The sequence below is a fragment of the Felis catus genome, chromosome B2 (genome assembly GCF_018350175.1).
Source record: "Felis catus isolate Fca126 chromosome B2, F.catus_Fca126_mat1.0, whole genome shotgun sequence".
Classification (NCBI taxonomy): Eukaryota; Metazoa; Chordata; class Mammalia; order Carnivora; family Felidae; genus Felis; species Felis catus.
In genome coordinates, this window is record NC_058372.1 from 93,140,967 (window position 1) to 93,157,142 (window position 16,176).

Here is a 16,176-nt window from a genome sequence, read left to right on the forward strand (position 1 = left end):
CAGACTAGCTTCTTTTGTAGGAGTGGAAACATGAGTGCTATTATCCTATACATCAAGTTCCACAACTTTGGCCACCAACCTAGGCCAATCTCTTACCCAGATTCCTAAAGAAGTACTGAGATTGCCCCAGCTTCAGTCAATGGCTCACCCATTGACCAGAGAAATATACCAGTGTTGTTGGGTTGTTGGGTCCTATGATGGTAAGTCATTATAGAATCATAGAATTGGAGGAGAAGGAAGAAGAGTTCTTTCAAGGGAAATCTTAAAAATGGTATTGATTACATTGGTCAGCCCAAGATCATACTAAGATAAATAATTTAAAAGCTTAGAATTTTATTTAAAAGTCAATGGAGACCCAGTAAAAACTCTTAATTAGGAAGATGAAAATCAGATATTTATTTTGAAAAAAAAACACTCTGGCTACAATGTAGACAGTGATCTAGAAGGGTTGGTGCAGCATGAAATGCAGAAAGTGATTAGAGAAATCCAGGCAGGGAATGGTTTGTAGTTTCATAGTAGCAACTGAGCTAGAGAGAAGGGAAGGAATTTAAGGGAAAATAGGAATGTAGAATCTATGGGATTTGGTGACTGAAATTTGAAAGTTATACAGCACCTAGAGGAGGAAAAGATTTCAAGTACCTGGTATGAAACTTCTGGTTTTGGAGTTAAGTTTTCTATAGAATACACAAGGACAAATATCAGAAAGATGGTAGAATAGGAATCTGTTCTCTCCTTCTGCCCATGGTGATACCAATTCAACAATGGTACATGTGCCAATTTCTTTTCTGAGAAATCCAGAACAATTAAGAGGCTCCTACACCCCAGGAGAGCATGAAATCAGCCACATCAAGGTTGGCAGGAAAATGTGTGCTGCTAATGCTCCATAGGCACGCCCATAAGATCAGTGCAGCACAACTGGGAGAAAACTCCCAGTTCCCAGCTTCACCCCTGGTGAAGGAAAGAGAAGACTGAAATACATCCCCAATGTGAAGCCTTTTCATGAGGCTATCCAAGGGCAGGTTATCTGCCTTGCTTGAATCTGATTGGACAGGAAACAGCACCAGGCTGAGGGTCAATAAGAACAAGGGTGAAGTTTAGACTAGTACACACTCACTCACCATGGTCCCTTCCCTGGTTCAGTGTGGAATGAACAGAAGAAAAATCGCAGCTCCCAGTTTCTATTTTCTCCCCAAAGAGGAAAGGAGAGTGTGCATCCAATGATCTGGGTGTCCAGGGAGGAGGTTGTCCAGGCTGTGCTTTCTGTCTCACCTGATATGGAGTGCTGGCACAAGGTGGCAAGCTCTAGATGTCTGGTGCCTCTGAAAATAAAAGAGAGCTGGCAGCTTTCTGCTGCTCCAGAGACCCACAGTACAGCAGACAGAAGCCAGTACCACTTGGTATCCTCTCCCTTGGGGAGTTGGGGGGAGAAAAGAGCAAAGCATCCTTCCAATATTCTGGCTTTTCAGGGGGGCTTCCCAAGTGACTGGCATCTGTCTTGCCTGACTCAGAGCACTAAAGGGACCCATCGTCCTCTAAAAGTCTGTCGAGGGCAGAGGACAAAAGAGAACTGGGCCATTTGTGGCAGCTTCAGAGAACCAGAACTGCAGACAGCCACCAAAGTGGCTTAAAAAAGAAGGAAAACATGTCATATGCTACCATATGGATTGACCTTGAGGACGTCATGCAAAGTGAAATAAACCAGTTACAGAAGGACAAATACTGTGCAATTCCACTTGTAGGAGATATATAAAGTAATCAAACTCACAGAAGCAAAAAGTAGAATGGCAATTGTCAGAGTCTGTGGGGAGGGAGAAATGGGGTATTGCTGTTTATGGGTATAGAGTTTCAGTCATGCAAGATGAAAAGAGTTCTAGAGATTTGCTGTACGACAGTGTACATATAGTTAACAATAATGTACTATACACCTGAAATTTGTCAGGAGGATAGATCTTGTTATGTTTTTTATCACAATAAAAATGTTTTAAAAATACTGCTAAATTTACCCCTGAGTTTCATGCTAAGAAAGAAAGAAAAAGAAAGAGAGAGACAGAGAGAGAGAGGGCGGGAGAAAGAGAGGAGAGAAGAGAGGGAAGTAAGGGGAGGGAGTAAGGGAAGGAAGGAGAAAGGGAGAGAGGGAGGAAGGATCCCATTAACAGGAGGAGCTGCTGCTGGTGCTGGGCCGAGGGACATGGCACAGGGACTGAGTGAGCGACAGACATATCACCAGCCCATGCCACAGCCACTTAGAACCTGCAGGGACCCTCTGCCTGAGTATAGAATGAGCCAAGGATACTCAAACCCAGCAGCTATTGCACATGCAGTGGACGATATTCAAGGAGATGACAGATGATGTCTCAGCACAACAGATTTGTCCTAGACCATAAACACAAAGAACAGGATGTACTGTTTGTGGGGGACTCCAAGGTGGAGCAATAGGAGATATGGTGAGAGCTTTTTGCCCCAATTAATGCACTGAATTTTGGAACTGAGGGAGATACAAAATATGTTTTGTGGAGACTAAAGAATGGAGAACTGGAGTTTATTATTATTTTTTAAGTTCATTTATTTTGAGAGAGAGAGAGAGAGAGAGAGAGAGAGAGAGAGACAGTGTGCATGTGCTGTAGTGGCAGAGAAAGAGAAAGAGAGAGAGAAAGGGAGAGGAAGAGAGAGAATCCCAACCAGGCTCCACACCATCAGCATAGAGCCGAATGGGGGGCTTAATCTCACAAACCATGAGCTCGTGACCTGAGCCAAAATCAAGAGTCAGTCACTTAACCGACTGAGCCACCCAGGCAGCCTGAGAACTGGAGATTATTAAACCTAAGGTCATAGTCATTTGAGTAGGAACAAACAACCGTGAAAATATAGCGGGAGAAGTAGGAGGTGGAATCAAGGCCATTGTAGAACTTTACTAACACAAGGCAGCCACAGGCTAAAATCATTGTAATTGTGTTTGTTACCTTGAGGTGAGAAGCCCAGCCCTTTGAGGTAAAAGAACGCCAACGTGAACTAATTCCTCACGGTTACCTTGCCAAAGCTGCCAATGTGCAGCTCCTGAATATAGATGGGGGCTTTGTGCACTTGGATGGTGCCATCTCCTGCCAAGACATATTTGATTTTCTGCATCTCACAAGAGGGGGTTACTCAAAGATCCGCAAACCCCTGCACAAACTGATCATGCAGTTGTTGGAGGAAACACCTGAGGAGAAACAAACCACCGCTGCCTAATTGGCTCCCATCAGTGTTAATCACAACCTGGCTTCCTCAGATCACTTATGTCACTAGAACTTCAGAATCTTTCTCTTTCTTAAGGCACTTGGCATTGTAGAATGTTCCTGAATGTTCATATCTACTGTTTGAAGGGGAGGAGGTATTTGAACTGGTCCTGTACAAAGAAGTTGTGTCTGGCACAGGAGAAAAATTAGCCAAGGAAGATTATTGTTTAAATGTGTTTGAAACCAGAAGGAAATTTTCAGTTGTATGTGTGATACATTCATTGAATTGTCACTGTTTTTCCTAGGATAACATCAAACCTAAGTACTGAACAAAATGAAGATTTTTTTTCTGGGCCTTCCTTTCCTTCTGTGGATTATGTCATATATAGTAATGATCAGGATTATACCTACTTGGCTTTAGAACAGATGGGTTTTCCAGTTTTTAAGGTTAGCCTTTTGTTTTTATTTTGCTTTACTCGTATATATTCTCAACAATTTCTTAACTTATAGCACCAGATTGAACATACTTATCATTCAAATATGGGAGTGCTATAGTTACAAGTGAATTTATTTTTCCCATGTTAAGTTGTGGAAGATAGGTTTTGCCCCATTTGGGGGGCTCTATGGAAGGTATTATTTTTATGCTGTTGAATATCATGTCTATAACAGACCCAGGCAGGCTTTTCTTCCTTTTCCCTCATACCGTTTTTTTTGTCCTTGACATTACAAGCTTTTAACACATTTTTGACCCAGGACTTCTGTTGCAGGAAATCTAAGTCGCCAGCCAGTTACTTGCATGATAATCACTGATATGTAACTCATTCTTGTGTGGTGTTGTGTGCATAGGGTCTGTGAAATGCTATCCATATTCAGAGTTCTGTTCTGTTTTGTTTTGTTTTGTTTTTACCTTAAAACTGTATTATAGTTTCCTTTTTTGAAAAAGAAAAAAAAACACAGAACTCTATTTCCCATTCCATAAACCCTGACATTATTTCAAGTTTTATAGTATCTTAAGGTGTATATTTTATTTTTTTTATTAGCTTAGTTTTTAAATTATATGAGTCCTAAAAAATTTGGCCTTTTCTCGTGGGGAGACAAATGGAGCTGCTCTTCAGAATAGACATTCTACCTTGATCCCACCATTTTAGTGAAAAAAAAAAAAAAACTAGGCTTGTTTAACTTTCAGAGTTTCTCCTTAATGTATTTTCATCTGAGAATTTCTTTCAAGAGAGAGCTCTTTATAATCTTAATGGTTTGCTTCAGCTACAAGAGCTGCCATTTACAAAATAATAGGACAATACATGGCTTCTTGTTCAGTGTACCTATGGAGGACATACAAACTGGATCTCCAAACAAATATTTTAAACTGGACCAGGTGGGCACTGAAGTAACCTGTTAACTAAGGCATGTGTTTTATGTTCTGCTTGCAAAGACAAATGGCAGTGCTTTTGTGTGTGGAGGGGTTGCTGATTTGTGCTAAGAGACACTTCTGAGTGAAAGGAATAGAACTTGGGCTGATTTTTTTCTCATGAAGCCTCTTTCTAGGAAGTTTTTGGTCTTGTTTTTTTGTCTTTTTTGTTTTTAATACATTTCTGAATGTATCATGTCTTCATTAACAACAGAAAATGCACATGATGTTTAACACATTAAAATTTCCTTTCTATAAAAAAAAAAAAGAAATCCATTAACAAGTTTTGAAAATCCTGCAAAAATAAAAGGGAAATATTCACAAGGCAGTCTGATATATGGATGTGAAACCATGCCTCTTGGTGAAGTATATTACTTGAAATAGTGCATCTGAATAAATAATATTCATTTTTCGTTATCAAATTTCAAACTTAACATTAGAGAAGTAACAGTCACTTTCTATAATTACCCTTGTCTAGACAGATTACTCAAAATCTGAAATCCCTTTGTAGCTAGAATTTTAGGTTGCTCATCTGACAGGCAAAATTTACCTCACGTTTTCTATTAAACCAAGATCTTTATAATACATCATTAAGCTCTTTATCTCCAAGACTGACTTTTAAGATAAAACTAAATTTCAGAAGTAACAGTGCAGAATCACAAATCTGAATGCAACACACACAGGCAATTGTCAGCCTTTCTCTGGCACACCTTGGAAACATTCACAGTAACACAGAGGATCTTAGAATGCAGATTGATTTTTAAATCACTGGTGAGTATCTTGATAAAATATTTTAACTTTATGTAGAATATAACCTATTAATATCCTGAAACACTTTCTTGTTGATTAGATCCTGAAGGAGACACAGGTAGAAGAGGTATAGTGTTGAAAGGCAGGGTTAATTTATACACTGGTCCCACCCATACAAGTTATCCAGGGACCAAGTTGAAAAGACCAATTACTAGGTGAATTAGGAGTATTATATTCTTTTTTGGTTTCAATGGACTCATATAGGTTCCATCAAGTAAAGAAGCCTGGTGTGGGTTACACAAAGGCATGTCTTAGCCTCTTCTCACACAAACCCTAGAGAGGTGGAATAATCAAGTAGAAACTGATGTGGGAAACAAAGTGAGAAGGAAATGGCAGATAGAACTCAATTTCCTTATAACCTGCCGCCCATTGGCAAATACTTGAGGCTGGCAGAGTTTCTCCTGGAACTCCCTACTACCTTAATGCTAATGCTTTGCTACAGGGAAAACAACCTTAGCCTGACAATAGCTAGGCCTCCACTATCCTGTGAGTCTTGTTTAGGATATGAAAATCTCACTGGAAACTTCCCCTGGACTTTACCTCCCCCCAACTCCACAGTATAAAACCAGTCTCATCTCATGGTCTCAGGGCAGCTCTTCCTGCCCATGTGTCCTGTCCTCATGCTTCAATAAAATCACTTTTTGCACCAAAGATATCTTCAAAAATTATTTCTTGGTTGTTGGCTCTGGACCCCATGAACCCCACTGTCACCCAAAAAAAGTCACCAGAAACCATGTTAGTAGGATGGTCTAACTGCACCTAAAACCGAGAAGTCTGACAACTAGGTTACTTTGTAATCTTTCAGCAATAGCAGTCTGATGAATTTCAAGGTAGAACTGCATGGGGTGCCTGGATGGCTCAGTCAGTTGAGCACTCAGCCCTTGGTTTTGGGTCAGATCATGATCTCATGGTTGGTAAGTTCAAGCCCCTGTCATGTTCTGCGCTGTCAGCACAAAGCCTGCTTAGGATTCACTCTCTCCCTCTCTCTGTCCCTCCCCTGGTCTCTCAAAAACAAATAAATAAATAAAAAGAAGAAGAAGAAGAAGAAGAAGAAGAAGAAGAAGAAGAAGAAGAAGAAGAAGAAGAAGAAGAAGAAGAAGAAATGACTAGTTGTTGACCTTTGAGTTGAACCTAAGCAATCAGAGCCTCCCACTCCCTCCCACTCCTCCTTGGAATATGCACTCCATTTGCCTTCTCTGTTCTTAGAAGCCACCCCAAAGACATAGCCTTGAAAACAAATGAGTTATTAAGACCATATGAACAATGTATGTGACTGAAACCAATGAAGGTCATTTATAAACTTTTAAGATTTGGCAAGTAGGTACAGAAATCCACTAGTTTTACAGCTGCTCAAAACAAGCTTCAAAAGTACCCTTGCTTATTAAAACTGTCCCCTACCAATCTGGAGTGGTATGCTTTCTTTGGCTTCTCCTTGACTGCTGTACAGGACCATGCTAAATTGTCCCAATTTATTATCCTCCTCTTCCAACTTGTCTGCCAGCCACAAAGCTAGCAGAATAATGGACAATTGCACGCCTTTTTCTAACTTCCGCTTTTCTTCCAACTTTCTAAGTCAAGTTTTAGCTTCTAGTTGGGCGTCCATGTCTAGGTGACTGCTGACAGCAGGAGCCAGTCCACTGTAGTGACAATTCCTTTCCTTTCTTTGTCACAGTGCACTGTGAAAACACAGCACATGAAAACAGCCAGTGTTTTCCAAGTGTCCACATACTGACACACAGTCCACTGGCATTTAACATAAGAGCCATCCGCCCCCCCCACACACAGATGTTGGTGGCTACCTTGGGATTTCCCCTGTGGATGCTTTGTTCTCAAGGCTCATTACTTTAGTCTCCTGCCTGACTCAGCAATTGTTGGTTTGCAAACTGGTCCTAGCTTTGTGGCTGGCAGACAAGTTGGAAGAGCAAGGTAATAAATTGGGACAATTTAGCATGCTGCTTAGGAAACTGGGATGGCACAAACTGCTACAGATTAAGGTCTGGGCACTTGTGACAAAGCCTAACTGGGATGCTAAAAGATGGAGTCATTGGAAAAACAAGAATGAAGAGGAGGATGTTATGGTGATTGATAGAGAGAAACCGGAAATACCCCATGTTGCCTCACCCCAAATACAAAAGGAAAATTTTAAATAGCAATTATCCCAAAATACTTAAGGGAAAATACATTCTTTCTCTGTCCCTTGAAGTTGTAAATCTTATCATGTCTTTGAAATGTATACACCCCAGGAGATAACCAAAACATTGCCCACAGAGACTCAAGAAGAAAAAAGCACTGGGAGGAAGGAGGCTATTTAATATTCAGACTATTGGAGGGGCAACTGGGTAGCTCAGTTGGTTAAGTGTCTGACTCTTGGTTTTGGCTCAGGTCATGATCTCAAGGTTTGTGGGCTCAAGCCCTGCATCAGGCTCCAGGGTGCTGGTGCAGAATCTGTTTGGGATTCTCTCCCTGCCTCTCTTGCGCTGTCCCTCCCCTGCTCATGCTCACACACACACATACTCTCTCTCTCTCTCTCTCTCTCTCTCTCTCTCTCTCTCTCTCTTTCTCTCTCTCTCTCTCTCTCTCTCTCTCTCAAAATAAATAAATAAACTTAAATAAAAGACTGTTAGAGAAGTTCTCTTGCTCAAAAATCTAATGCACAGCCTTCATAAGATCACAAATACCATGTGAGTGGGTACATGATTTATGGCTAAAGTTTTGGAATGAAGGCTATGGGGTTTCTGTTTGTGTAAGTAGCATGTTTATATATGTCTATGTGTTGCAGGACTTTTTAACACAATACCTGGGATTCATTGTCTCACCACTTCAAATAATTAAAAGGTGGACACAAAATGGGCAAAAAGAATATAAGATTAGGAAGGAAGAAGAGTAGGAAAGCTCTCTTTACAAAGAGGGGACATTTGAAAGTGAATGCCCACCTACAATAGGCAAGGGTCCTTGTTTTATCAGGTTCCAGTTGCCCCACTCTTACCCTCCCCACTTGATCCTTCTCAGGTTTTATCCTTATTGGCTGGATAATTCTAGTTGCTGGGCTGCCCCTTCATGATTGGCTCATTTCCATTGTATGAGGGGTGGTCTATGGCATACCAGTTCCTTGTGGGTCATAGGTTTTATGGTCTACTTATTTTTAGTCAGGTCTTTTGTTAAATTCCTGAAAGAAACCTGAGATGAGTCACCTGAGGGGGTTTGCCATGGTCAGACATTCCCAGAATTGTTCCAAAATATGTCTTTCCCCACCCAGGGACATCAGGTCCTAATCCTTTTCATCTCTACCTATTTTATCCTATTTTTTTCCTATCATATATACATGTATGTTGTATGTATATGATGTTTTTCTACCTCTAGGGGGCATTGCCAAAATTGATTTGTAAAAAAGATAAGGTTTTTTATTTACAAAACTACTACAAATAATAAAGGTGAAAGCAAATGAGTGTATATAAAAAGGTTAAAAAATAGAACATATGAGGTTTTTTTGGATAAGGAAAGATATGACGGGCATGAGGGGGTTTTATTTTTGTTTTTATGTCTGTTTGGTTTTTTGTTTTGTTTTGTTTTTTATTGGTAAAGAAAAAAAAAATAATTTCATCCCAAAACAAAATGATGGGGGAAAAAAGGACAAAAACTAAGGAGGTATGAAAATTATAGAGAATTTGTGGAAAAGGAATATTGAAAAAGGAATTTCATGTATAGTCAGGCTAAGATTGGAATGGATTTAAGCTAAAAAGAAAAAATGTAATATTAAGAGTACACCAATATAAAATTAGAATTTGGTTTTCTCTCTGTTAAAAGTACAACATTTTCTTATATTTTGGGTCTGCTCTTGATAAGAAATTGTAAACAAATGTTTATCTTTAATGTAATCTGCCTGTAAAACAAAGATTCTGTGTTTTGTCTTTATCCGCTCATTGACTAAAGAAAAAGAGTCTTCTCTATTATAAGAGCTAAGTTGCTTACAACTATGTAACTTTGTGTGTATGTTAAATTTCATGGGAAGCATTGTCAAGTAAGAAGTGATGCTAAACTTTCTATAGGGTGTATTTATGTGAAATTCCTAAAAGACTGATATGCCCTGGTATAATGATAATTATACTCTATCATTATGTAATGATAGACTGGTTATAATTTTAAAATGTATGTCACAGATATGACCTAATTCTCTTGTCAACTGCATTATAATAAACTCTTATCAGATTTTTAACCATGGTCATTTTAAAGTCCTTTGTCATTTGCATAACGTTATTATTTGGCTCTGGTGCTTTGGCAAAAAGTATTCTGGCAGAAGTCCTTCATCTTCAAGGAGATTCATGGAAAAGTCTTTGACAAGCACAGTATACTGATAACTAAGATCAATTTGCCTTCATGTGGGAAGGATAATAATATTCTGTTCAAGTGTTTCTCCAAGGCTATTTGCACAGCTCCACCATATGTCATGAGAAGGTAGTCTGCTGTCTATCCTTGCTCTCCTCTGCATCAGTAAAATGGACCCATTGCATTAACAGGTGAAGACCTGCCTCTACTACAGGACATTCTGCAGGCTTTGCTGGAACATATGCAAAGAAAAAGATGGGTGGTAAACCCACTGAAAATTCAGGGCACAAGCACCACTGTAAGGTTTTGGGAGTCATTTGGTTGGCTAAGATATATGTTGTCCCAGAAGTTATGTTTGATAAGATCCAAACCTATCCAACCAATAAGGATGTAAAGGAGATTCCAGTCTTTGTAGGAATTTGGGGTTTTTAGAGGACTTTTATTTCCCACCCTGTATGGTGCCTCTGCCCCTCATGCTGTGTAGTACAGAAAGAACATATATGGAACTGAGAAGCAGAGCAGCAAGTAACCTTTGAGAAAGGCAAATACCAGCAAAGTAGATTAAAACTCTGGGCATCTCCCAACATGACTACCATTTAAATTAGCTGGATCCATGATTCTGGAAGGTATGAGTTGAGCACTGTGGCAAAGACAATGGAAGAGAGGAGTGCCCCTAGAATTTTGGTCCCGACTCTGGAATGGGGCAGAAAGCCAATATACCTCCATAGAGCAACAGCTCCTAGTAGGGTACCCAGGGCTTCTCCAGGTGGAGCCTCTCAGGAAGAAATAAACTACAACAGCCAACAGGCTAAGCTCAGTGAGGTTTGGTGATCGCTCAGGAGCCCTGGCTGTTACTCCTTTGCACTGACAGTTGGGCTAGTCTAAAGAGACTAACCCTGTGGTTTGGACAACGGGAAGCCACAGAGTTGATGATTCATGAGTGTGCCCTTGGGGAGCTAGGATGTGTGGAGAGACATTTGGGTTCACCTGTAGGAGCCTGAGGTAATCCTGTCATTCACATTATGGCTCATAAGGCATTTACCACCTCTAACAATTAAGAAGCCACTGCCCAGCTTGGATATATGCCCTAACAACTGACCCTTTAGCAGATACAGCAGATTTGATGCATAGAAAGAGCGACTACTTCAATAGTTGGGTGGGACCACATATTACCAACTAGCCAGGTTGTCCTTGAAATATAGTCACTCGGTAGATGTAGTAATAACATATTCTGTGTGTTTTAAACAACATCCAACACAACTGCCAAAGGAGTCTAAGGCCACCCACATGAGTTCCCAACATATGAGGGATTGGCCAATTGATTTTATTGGCTCCTTCCCTCTTAGTGATACTCCCTGGTTTGTGTGGACACTGCATCTGGCCTAACCCAAGCTTTCCCTTGATGCCATATAAACCAGGCTGCCAGTATTAGGAGAAGATGAGTACCATGTGTGAATACTCTCATCAAATCGATAGTAATTTGAGTCACATTTCAAAGGCCATGATATGCAGAACTGTGCAAAAGAACATGACATTGATTGGGGGTTCCATGTACTCTAAAACCTGTAGGTTTGCAGGGTTGGTATAAAGGAAGAATGAGATATTAAAGCAGCAGATTAAATTACTAACAGGTAAAACCACCTTGGCCAGGTAGACTAAAGTACTGTGTTCCAGGCCTTAATACATTTCAGTGATCAAGCAGTAGGGTCTATTGCCCCATATCCCAGACTGGGGACTCCTGCTGAGGCACCTAATATTGTAAAGGTATGGAAGTCACTGGAAACAGCCATTACCCGGACTCTCACTGTGGATCAATGTGCTATGTGGCTGAGAATACCAAGCCCCATCACAAGTGGAAAGGAGTTATCTACTGGAATTTGCAATAGGACATCCCCCTAGGATGAATGAGTTACTCTGCATCCCTAGGTGAGGAGTAACTACTCAATCTCTACTGGGTAGATATTGTTCTGCTGCAAGCTGCACCTGTTAAAACACATTACATTTTGAATGGAACACATATCATTAAAAGAGGAGAGAAAGTAGGGGTTCTGATCGGGCTTATCCCACCTGCCTCTTCTCATGCCTGACAGTTCTCCCTTTCCTAGCCAACATGTATAGTATGTACAACGAGGTCAAGTTCCTAAAGCTGCCACCCTCTCTCTCAAGGCCAGGTGAGCATGTTCTATTTCCCACTGGTATGATCATTTGGCTGTCATCTCTGACAGCCTGAAGGAGATTACAGCCCCTACTAAATTCAGTCAGCGAGCCCTGAATGATAGTCAACAAAGCCTGCCATTACTGGACACTGAGATGTCTCTAATAAGAAAAGCTGTCCTCCAAAATAAGATGGACTTGGACATTATTACTGCCCCACAAGGAGGCATCTGTGCTATTATCCAAGTGGAATATTGTGTGTCCATACTTGATGAATCTGTTAATGTAGCATCTTTATTAAATAACATGAGGATACAAGTGAACACCTTGGGTGATCTGAACACCAGCCTAGGGGCCTTAGTAAATCAATGGTTCAGAGTATGGGGCTTGTGGGGGAAAAAGTGATCACTGATTTGGGGAATTATTGTCTTAACCTATATTTTCTATTGTATGTCCCTATAACATTGCTATGGCATCTACCTCCAATGCAGCCAGATAGCCACCAGATGAGCCACCTCTAGGCTTATGAAACCCCCTACTGACCTCTCAGGGCACACTATGAAAGAAGCAGGCATGTGAGATTATAAGAGCCAGTCACAAGAGATGGAACATTGAGTGAGGTCATTGAAAAGGTGTTAGTACCGGTTGACCTGTAAGCTGGACCCAGGCAATTGGAGGGTCCTCACCTCTGCCCTTGTTTGAAGGTGCATTCTGCTTACCTTCCCACTCCCAGAAGCTGCCCCAAGGATACAGCCTTGAGACAGAAATGTGGTGTTGAGACTATCTAGATGGTATTCATGACTGAACACAGTTGAGGCATCTAAATAAACTTTTAAGATTTGGAGAGCAAATGCAGAAATCTACTCATCTTTCCACTGCATAAGACAAGCCTGGTATGTAAGTTTCCTTGTTTATTAAATATGTTATCTACCAATCTGGAGTGGGTCTTCCCTTTTCTTTGGCCTCTCCTTGCCCTCTATGTATGAGGCCAGTTTACAAACCAAGAGTGGGAACTGCTAGAAAAAGAGCGTGACCTCAGATAGTGGCAGGCATTCTGCCCAATACACTGGGAAATGTCCAATTAAGAAAGAGGAGATCTTGAAAAGAGAAATGTATTGGCAATAAATAAGCATGCCACATTGAAGGGGCTGTATGTAGTAGGGGTAGAATAGACAGGAGTTAAAAAATCAAGGGTCAACTGAAAAAGGGGAAAATAAAAAAGTAAAGATGGAAATAAGCACCACAGGTAGGGAGGGTTAATTGATAAAACTCTCAATTCTGGGCTCAATCTACTTCTTTCTCTTATCTATATATTACAAACTTTTTAAAGTATTCACAGCAGAAGGTTCCAAAATGCCTTACTCTAAATTTGTTTAGCCACTCATCTATGGACTATAAACATGACAGTATGATTCCAGCAGCTGTTAGTTCCAGGGCTCTTCAGACCCCAGTTGTTATTTCCATTCACAGAAGGTAATTGATTCTAACAAAAGTTTTAGTCTACAATGCACTCCCAATTTTTAACTGTGTTTACTAGATAGTATGAATAGTTATCAGGGGGATTTCCTGGCCAGAGACTGAGATGATCTCTTTTCACTATTTATATATTCACTAAATAGTGGGATTGTATGTGATTTTTTTCAATGTTTTTCAAGTAAAAATTTTTAAAAACAAGAAATTTAAGTGGTAATCATTCTGGACATGGGCATAATTTCTGAATGTATATTTAAATACAAGACATTTTATACATAGGGGTTACATCATTTTGAGTATTTTATGACTGAGTATGAAAGGCTTGTTCTTTATCACGGTGTAATCCCCACCTTACCCTGAATGAAAAGCTCAGAGATGGGCACTAGAAGTACAGTATTACCACTGAAAGACAGAAAGGGAGGGAAAAAATGATGCTCATTTGAACACAAATATGTTTTACAAAGATTTTGGTAATGAATTATAAGGAAATAATTAATATTGTAAAAAGATGTACTTGTATTTTTACCCTTAAAATATTTTAATCCTCTTGGGGCACCTGGGTGGCTCAGTTGAGCATCTGACTCTTGATTTCTCAGCTCAGATCATGATCCCAGGGTGGGGGGATCAAGCCCCACCTGAGTTCTGTGCTGAGTGTGGAGCCTGCTTAAGATTCTCTCTCTCTCTCCCTCTCTCTGACCCTGACCTCCACTTGCATGTACATTCTTTCTCTCTCTCTAAAATATAAATAAATAAATAAATAAATAAATAAATAATAAATAAATAAATAAATGATTTTAGCCCTCTTATAATAAAAATATGGCTTCAAATTATAGTTCTTACTGGAGTTTGAGAAAATACATATTTGACTTCATGCTATTTTGGTGACTGAATTATAAATCAGGCAAATATACAGAGGCATATTGTAATTGCAGATGGATACCTACCTACAACCACAGTGCAATTAGACATTGTTTTACTTGAATAATTATTTCTAATTAGAATAATCTTCCCTTGTATTCCCATTTAGTCAAAACATACTATTTAATGTTGGATAGAACCAAAACTTAACACTGAGGAGGAAATTACATTCTATTTAATCAAAGGAAGGTTAAAACCAAAAATATTTTTCTTGTAGCTGAAACAAAATTTTAAAAATTATAACATAATTGCTGTGTTCTTAAGAAAAATGCATTCATTGTTCTTTCCAAATAGCAAGTTATTTATGGAATAGATTCTTGTTATTAACATTTATAATAATTGATAAAAGATTCTTTAGCTTATAAATACCATGCAAAGATTTGGGGAGGATTAAATGCAACATTTAATTGAGTAAGTTTTCATGAAGAGCTGTTGTTACATATTATTTAGATCTTGTATATAATCTGATATATATAATATGCATGATTATTGAAAGCTGGATGTTTACAAAACCATACAAAAGAACATAGCAAAGTCAAGAGACAAAAGGATGAATCATCACTGCGGTCCAGCAGTTCCAGGACTTAGAAGAATGGTAATAAGCTTTTTCTTTCTGAACGATAAAGAGAGACAGAGACAGAAAAATTTGGCTCTGCCTTCTCCCACAAAGGACAAAAATAAAAACAAACAAAACAGGCCTCTGGTTAGGATATGATGTGAATTCTTGGCTAAAGACAACCAGATTGAAGAACAGTAAATCTTTCTATCTGCCTTTGAAAATAATTAACTCAAATACAATTCAGATAGCTTAGCAGGCATAACCTATTTCTAGGTAGTAGAAAGTTATGGGAAATAAGAACAAATGTGCCAGAATTTGAACTTCAAACACACATTAAGGGAATCAAAATTCATAATTAATCAGAGGTATTTGCAGATTGATTTTTTTCAGTAAAAACATTAAAAAGTACAAGATATAAGGCCTGAAAGAACATGCAATAGACACTGTAGTAGAAGAGTTGGTAGAGAGTTATTACTTTGGTTAATCGATTATTTTGTAAAAGTACTCTTGAGCTATCATAGTGGCTTGTCTATTGTGTGATGCAGAGAACATCCTGGAATCCCAGTGAAGCTAGAAACACAAGACTAGAAAACCCTAAATAATATCCAGTAACTGTCATGAGAGTAGACAAGAAAAAGAGTTTCCTAAGGACCCCACAGAAAATTTAGATTTTTCCCCCTCTAACACACTGTTCACATGCTCTAGTGACCTTGAAGGTCATTAAGTAGGCTTCATTAGAATACATATCATCCAAATTTTATCCAGTGGCTCTAATACCTGGCTAGGCATCACATGGGAACTGAATAAACTGACTCACTCTGTATGGCTAAAACCCTATGAAAGTATCATAAGGAAAGTTACTTGAAAGCCCAGATGAAAAAATGTGTTTTTTACCCAGATTCTACATTTTATGGGCATCAGAAAAAAATATTCTTGAGGTCACCAAAAGCAGTTAAGAGCTTATAGCCTTCATCAAAATCTCTCACCAGCAGATAACACCTGTGGGTACTCTCCATATGTCTCAGGGTGGCATTACATCATTGTGCTCAAACACAGGTATAAACATGGTTTCTGCCCTCTGGGCCACATGTAGACCACCTTTACAATCTCTTCTAATGAGAGACTTTAATTATACATAACTCTTACTAAAGAGTTACCTCCCCAATCTGAGAGGAGTCCGTTGGAAGCTGATCAACCAAAACCATAGGCAACTCCTAAAAAGACTGAGTGCCCCTGACTCTCCTTGGCAATAGCTACACTGATTCTCTTGGCAACTTTCAGGCCAGCATAACACACCATGCTGCCCACCTATGAGT

The 16,176-nt window shown here is 39.5% G+C and overlaps 1 long non-coding RNA gene and 1 pseudogene across 1 annotated transcript in view; one reads left to right on the top strand and one right to left on the bottom strand.

Moving 5' to 3' along the window:
* Positions 1 to 16,176, bottom strand: part of LOC111560505 — a 1,125,299-nt gene that overhangs the window by 406,323 nt on the left and 702,800 nt on the right. The gene's annotated exons all lie outside the window — the stretch shown is intronic.
* LOC111560504 lies at positions 2,140 to 3,228 on the top strand (annotated as a pseudogene).